Source organism: Arachis duranensis, chromosome 7 (assembly GCF_000817695.3).
Source record: "Arachis duranensis cultivar V14167 chromosome 7, aradu.V14167.gnm2.J7QH, whole genome shotgun sequence".
NCBI lineage: Eukaryota > Viridiplantae > Streptophyta > Magnoliopsida > Fabales > Fabaceae > Arachis > Arachis duranensis.
The window spans coordinates 78,316,713-78,323,883 of NC_029778.3; the positions used below are offsets into that span (position 1 = coordinate 78,316,713).

The 7,171-nt window shown below is 33.0% G+C and overlaps 1 long non-coding RNA gene across 1 annotated transcript; it reads right to left on the reverse strand.

Annotated features, from left to right (window-relative positions):
* Positions 1-1,048: 1,048 nt before the first annotated feature.
* On the reverse strand, positions 1,049-6,485 carry LOC110274189 (uncharacterized). The gene is made up of 6 exons (XR_008001535.1): positions 6,163-6,485; positions 5,704-5,774; positions 4,072-4,227; positions 2,617-2,699; positions 2,421-2,533; positions 1,049-1,904 (listed from the first exon to the last, which is right to left on the reverse strand). It is a non-coding gene; the product is annotated as an uncharacterized LOC110274189 (long non-coding RNA).
* Between the last annotated feature and the right edge of the window lie 686 nt (positions 6,486-7,171).

Sequence of the window (7,171 nt, forward strand, 5' to 3'; positions counted from 1 at the left end):
GTGCTAAAGGGTCTGCATTAGTAAACTTATGTGCAAATGACACAGGCTACTTTTTCCTCATACTAGTGTATCTTTGTGTTTTCTCATTGTGTACCCACATCCAACTCAAATTTTGATGCAAGCCAGTAAATTTTGGTTTAGAATTGTACTAAGATATAGTGCAATATAGTCATACAGATGGTTTCATCACTGCACACTTGCGAGGAAGAAGTTACCTATGATATGGTATTCAGTGAGGGAGTCCCAAGCAGATCTGTCATCAGATCCAACTGGTGAACAACATTCTTTCCAGGAAAAATGGCTTTCCTAAGAGCACTTCGATAAACATGCAACCGATATTTCATATATCAATTGCTAGTGTATACTGCTGACGAATGGATTTTTGACGGTTTAGAATTTCTCAAATAAAATCTCGTCGAAGTATAGTCTCTAAACCAACAATAATCCTTTCATACAAAAAGTTGTTTGTCACTAGTACAAACCCCTAAAATTTATAAACCGAAGTATTGGACCTCGGGTCGTTCTCCTTAGGAATTACAATAAAGTGTCTTGTTATTGGTTAGAAATGTGTTTTGGGGTTTTGGATAAGAGGCATGAAAATAAATGGCAATGAAAATAAACTAACAACTATAAAAGGCTCTTGGCAAGGTATGAAAACTAGAAGTCCTATCCTAGTTATCCTTCTCAATTGTGATGAGAATTGTTCATTGCTACCACTTAGTTAACCCTTACTAAATAAAGGAAAGTCAAGTGGATGAATTGACTTGAGCCACAAGTCCTAGCCAACTCCCAAGGAAAGACTAGCTTTAGTGCACTCCAAACCAATTAGCAATCTCTCCAATTATCAATCAACAAAGGAATTAGATAACTCAAGTGTCACTAATTACTCTACCTAGGCCAAGAGGAACAAAATCTATACTATATCTAGAAGAGGCATTTCAACAAACACATAAAAGGCAATAAAAGTAAACAACATAAATTGCAAGAATTAAAGAGAGATCTAACTACAAAGGCAAGAGATCAACAATGGAAAAGCAAAGAGGAACAATTATTATGAATTACCTCTTATTGAATTGAAAGGAAATGGAAGGAACAATAGTAGATCTACAACAAAGTGTAAGAACAACATAAAAGAATGGAAGAAGAATGAATCTAACAACAAGGAATTGAGATGTAGAAGTAGAAGAAAGCAAAGATTAAAACCTAGATCTAAGAACTAATCCCAATCCTAATCCTAATTCTAGAGAGAAGTAAGAGCTTCTCTCTCTAGAAACTAATTCTAACTACTAAACTAAACTAATGGTAACTAACATGTCTCATCCCTCTTCAATCCTTGACTTAAATAGCATCAGAAATGAGTTGGATTGGGCCCACAAGGCTCCTAAAACCGCTGGGGACGATTTCATTAGAGTGGGCCACGGACAGAATCGGCGCGCGCGCGCAAAGTGCGCGTGCGCGCCCCTGAACACGAAGCAACATATGGCAAAATTTATATCATTTCGAAGCCCCGGATGTTAGCTTTCCAACCCAAATGGAACCGCATCATTTGGACCTCTGTAGCTCAAGTTATGGTCGTTTAAGTGTGAAGAGGTCCGCTTGATAGCTTTCCGGTTCTTTCATTTCTTCATGAGTTCTCCAACTTTTCATGCCTTCTTTCTTCATTCCCTTGATCCAATCTTTGCCTCCTAAACCTTAAATCACTTAACAAACATATCAAGGCATCTAATGGAATCAAGGAGAATTAGATTTAGCTATTTTAAGTCCTAAAAAGCATGTTTTCACTCTTAAGCACAATTAAGGGAGAAGTTATAAAACCATGCTATTTCATTGAATAAATGTGGGTAAAAGGTCATAAAACCCCTTAAAATCAATACAAGATAAACCGTCAAAATGGGGTTTGTCAACTGCACCAAAAATTACAAAAGGAGACAAAAGAGAAAATTGTTACAACGGTAGAAATCTCAAAATCTGTAGCAAACCAGAAAAATATCTAAGCTAACACAAATCAATGCAAATGGTCTCGAAATCAACACGAAACTTATAGTTCAACATAAGAAGCAAAAGAAAACAAAATTAAAGAGACCCTACAAAACACGATAATGATTCATCATCTTCATATACTAACATATCACAATAAAAAAATAGTAAATTTATATTTTTTGAAACAAAATCAAAGAATCCCTAAAAAACATGATGATGATTCATCATCTTTATATACTAACATATCACAATTAAAAATATAGTAAATTCATATTTATTTGAAACAAAATAAAAAAACCCTAGAAAACATGATGATGATTCATATCCATATACTACATTTCAACATTCATATTCAGAAACTCAGTATGAGTATTGTATACACATCACAAAAAAATAAATGAAATACATCTATAGTGCAGAGAAATCACAAAAATACTAACCTGAATGGCTTCACCTAAAAGCCCACAATTCTAGCAGATTCAATTAGCAAATCTCTGTGATACTTGATAGTAAATGCCAAATGGTTGTGAATAAAATACTCTTCTTCATTGCTCTGTGCATTTTTAACAAAGTAAACACAAGAAAATATTTGGCTTTCAAAACAACAAATATTGTTCGACCAAATAATGAGCATACCCCACTATAATGCCCTTTGAGTCCAACATGAAAAGCAAGCTGATAAATAGTAGAGTCCTGATCCGGACGTTTTATCGGAACCACTATCACAAACAAAAACAAAGAAAAAACCATAGAGATATCAAAAATGTCAACTACTAACATATGAACTTTGGGCATAATCATAATCAGCTCACTCATCCTTAAAATCAAAGCTAAATTTTTTTCAACAGATAAAGAAAGACATATGCTAAATAATATTATTTTTCACCCTTCTTATAACATCTTTAGGTTCCCTGGGAAATCCTTTCACACAATTGGAATCAATTGAATGGAAGACCTTCAATCTACATGGCTTTACTTTTAGAGATAGTTAGAAGTTAACCTCACTCCCTTTTTATGGAGAAAAATAAAGTAGTTAAAAAAAATTGAGTAAGATTAAATAGGTTGTCCCTCAAAAAGAATTTTAGAACCCATTATCTCTAAAGTGAAACACATTGTAAGAAGTTAGATTTTCATCTTAAGTGAAACATGATTTCAGAGAGAAACAGAGATATGTACTTTCAACAACTAAGAAAGTTGAGTAGTTTCTTCTCTTGCATAAACCAACACTCCTTTTAAATGTTCCTAAAAAATAGAGGTCAGGTTTATTGAGCAAAATATGGGCAAAAATTAAAGATATATGAGAAGACAAAACCACTGGCCGAACAAATATTTAGCTTCAAATTTTAGTTCCAATTATAATGCATGCCAATGCCAAATTCAAAATCAATGCAAAACAATTTGAATTAACCTTCACTATCAATTCAAGAAACAACTTATTTTTTTTCTCCATCAAATAAAAATAGAGAGACATAGAATAGTAATGCACACGTTTTCGAATTAAAATTCACAAAACTTTCTTCATTTTTGTACTATGTCCTTTTCCTATATATTGAGAATTGAAAAACAAAACCAAGTAAATGCAACACTGGATTAAAATAAATGCAACATTCATATTTTTGAAAGGACTAAAAGAGCATAAATTGAAATTGGATTAAAAAGAAAAAACAGAATTTAATTTATATCCATACCAATAAATAATAAATTAAAAAAAAGCATATAAGGCATGATAATGGAAGGAAGAAACTGGCAAAGATTGAAGAGAAACACGATCCAAAAGGTGGAAAATGGGGTTGAGAAGGTAGGATTTGGGAGAGAGAGAGAAGGCAAACAAAGATGATCTATCAAGTAGAGTCTCTAAAACATATTGTCATTCATAAAGCAAAACAACAAAACTGCAAGCCCAACAATAATAAGCTAGTGCAGCATAACCATTATGAAAAATAAATCAACATTTCTCAATTTAAGCAATTAAGAATTGTTCCACCATGGATAGCAAAACTAATAAAAGCAAACTAATTCTAAACAATTGAGATCCAAGACAATGACTTCGGCAATAACCTCGAGCAGAGAAAAATGCTTAAAAATATTTACCTGAATGGGAGCAACAAGGAGTTAGAAAAACTCATGCTATTAGAAGTGCTCTGATGGTGTTGCACCCGGACACACCAGATCTCTGTCTACCTCTTCATTCATCTTTTCTTTACTTGCCAATCACACAAATCTTCATATTCCTCTTCTTGTCACATTCTTTTATATCATGGAGTAATAATAAGAAAAGAAAAATGACAAAGGGGAGTTAGTCACAAGTAAAGATACCTACTCTCATTGACCAAATAACTTTTTTGACAGAATAATAGAAGATAGTACTATTTGTTGTAGAAGATGGTGTCATTTTTCCCACCAAACCACCAAAATCTGATTTTTCATGTGAGAGTACACTGAAAAACAGGGAAGAGAAAACTGACAAAATAAAATAAAGAAGCAACAACTTTGACTGACATCAGAATCATGTATAAAAGAATGAGATGAGATCACAAATAACATCATTCAAACTAACATCCCATCATAACTTCAGAAGAATGGAATTCACATTATATTTTCAACAATTTGAAGCATATAATAATAAAAATACAATCTCACCTCCCTAGAACTGATTGAGAAACAATTATAAACACAAAAGAAAACTTATTCCACCCTGAAAAACAAGATAAACACATATTAAGAGTTGAATACAATAGTCCAATAAAAAAAATCTCCACTTCCTTAACATTCTTTTTTATTGACCATGATTTGATGATCATTTTAACAAAAACTAACTCCCATCACAACTATTAGATCCAAATTACCAAGAACATAAAAAAAAAACACAAATTTGTCTAATTACCACTCAAGACTGACCAATGAACTATAAAATGAGAAACTGAATTAACTATGATTTGATGAGCACTATGACAAAAACTAACTCCCATCATAACTATTAGATCCAAATGACTAAGAAAAAAAAAACACCAAATTTGTCTAATTACCACTCAAAACTGACCAATGAAGTATAAAATGGAAAATTGAATTAACTATAATTTGATGAGCACTTTGACAAAATCAACTCCTATTACAACTATTAGATCCAAATTACTAAGAATAAGAAAAAGATAACTAAATTTGTCTAATTACCACTCAAAACTGACCAATTAACTAAAAAGCTCATACTGTAAACACCACATACAGTACATATATACTATTGATATCAGTATGACGATGAGCAAAACCAACAACCTTATAACAATAATCCCAATCCAACCACAATTATCAAGAAAAAACATAGAATATATAAAAGAACTGATTTTGAACAGATAGATAATAGAACAAATGATATGAAAGAACTACATTATTCATATATGAAATTCAACATATAAACTGTATTCATATCAAAATCACATGATTCTAGGCTTCAAGCAATAAATGAATGAAATTGTGGGAACCACAAAGTCATCTACGCATGGCTCCCAAATACATATCCCGAAGCACCAAATCTTGATGAAATTTCAAGAAATTGAATAAAATTACAAAGAGGAAGCTGAAATTAAAGAAAACAATAAGAGAATATGATGAAAACCATATTATATTCTTCATTCATATTTCTATAACAATATTAACAAAATCAAAAGTGTTAGAGTAAGTTTAACAAAAACTGAAAAAGGAAAGAACACTTCATATATAACTCACCATTCTTCTTCTGTACGGAACCACTGCAATTACATCCCAAGATCTTCATCAAACGAAAGAGACAAAAATACCTGAAGCATTATAAAACAACAAACATCACTCAATAGCTTCATGCCAAATGAAAAACCTTCCATAAAAAATTTGATGAGTTTTGCAAAGAGCATTTATGATTCTATCACTCTATCAATTTATAAAGCGCAACATCAACTTATTAAAGAAATAGAAAATTGACAAAATACAGGATTCAAACACAAAATAGAACTAAATGAATTAGCAACTTCCATAAGATATGAAACCCATTCAATGGAATCAGGATGCAACTGACAATTATTAGCCTTGATATAAGTTAAATTTTATAAAATAAAACAGCGCAAAGCCTGGCCAAAGAAAACGCAGCTGAAAACCCTACATTAAAAAAAGATAAAAAAATTCATAAGCAGAGATCGAAAAAATCCATACATGAGAGGACGCCGATTGAGATCTCGGAGGAGAAGGAGAATGTATCAACCAGGTTCTTTAGGTTCCAAAGAGCGTCACTCGTTCAGAGTCCCTAGAATCCCACCAGCGTCGTTGTCATCATTGTGCTCTCAGACGACGGATTCGAGTAGCTACAGTTAGGACTGTGGGTGGGGATCATAACGATTGGTGATCTCAGAACAATAAAGGAAGAAATTAGCGAATATTAAAGAGAAATACGAACGGGAAGGGAAAAAATGGGTTGAAGAGCTAGGGCTTGGAAGTGAGAGAGAGAGAGAGAGAGAGAGAGAGAGAGAGAGAGAGAGAAACCTCGGTAAGTCGGTAACGGCAGCACCGTAGGGGATGGTGATGATGACAGAAGGTGAGTGCTCAAGAATCGGAAGAACCAGTCTATCGTCGTTCATGTTGCGCCTCTTGGTCGAACATCCTCCTCCGGTCGAGACACTACTTTCCACCACAACGATCAAGCTGTCCAAATGGGGAGAAAGAGGAAGAAGATGGCGTCTTGAAGAGTTCACCAAGAAAGATGAAAAATAGAAAGAATGACTGAGAGTGATGTGAAAGGAAACCACTTTCTTTGACTCAAACCATGTGTTTTCTATTTTTTATTTTAGAAAAAACTCAAAAATTCTAAGAAATTCCACGTTGGTGATGTTTCCTCTTGTATTCTAGTACTAGTATGTATAGACTAGTACTAGTATGTATAGATAGATAGATTTGATAAAATGGGATTTGTCTAAAATAAGCCCACGTATTGTGGGCACATCTAATACGCTATAAAATCAAAATCATAGGATAGAATTAATTTAAAATTGAATTAAATTGAATTAATTTAAAATTGAATTAAATTGAATTCTTAAAAGTTAGGCAATATATTCTAAAAATTCTAAAAGATTTCTCCTCTAAAGGCAGACTAAAATTGAAACATAGTGGAACCCTACTCTGCTTCTTCGAGCCAATATATTCGTCGGATAGATCATGGATTCTCGAC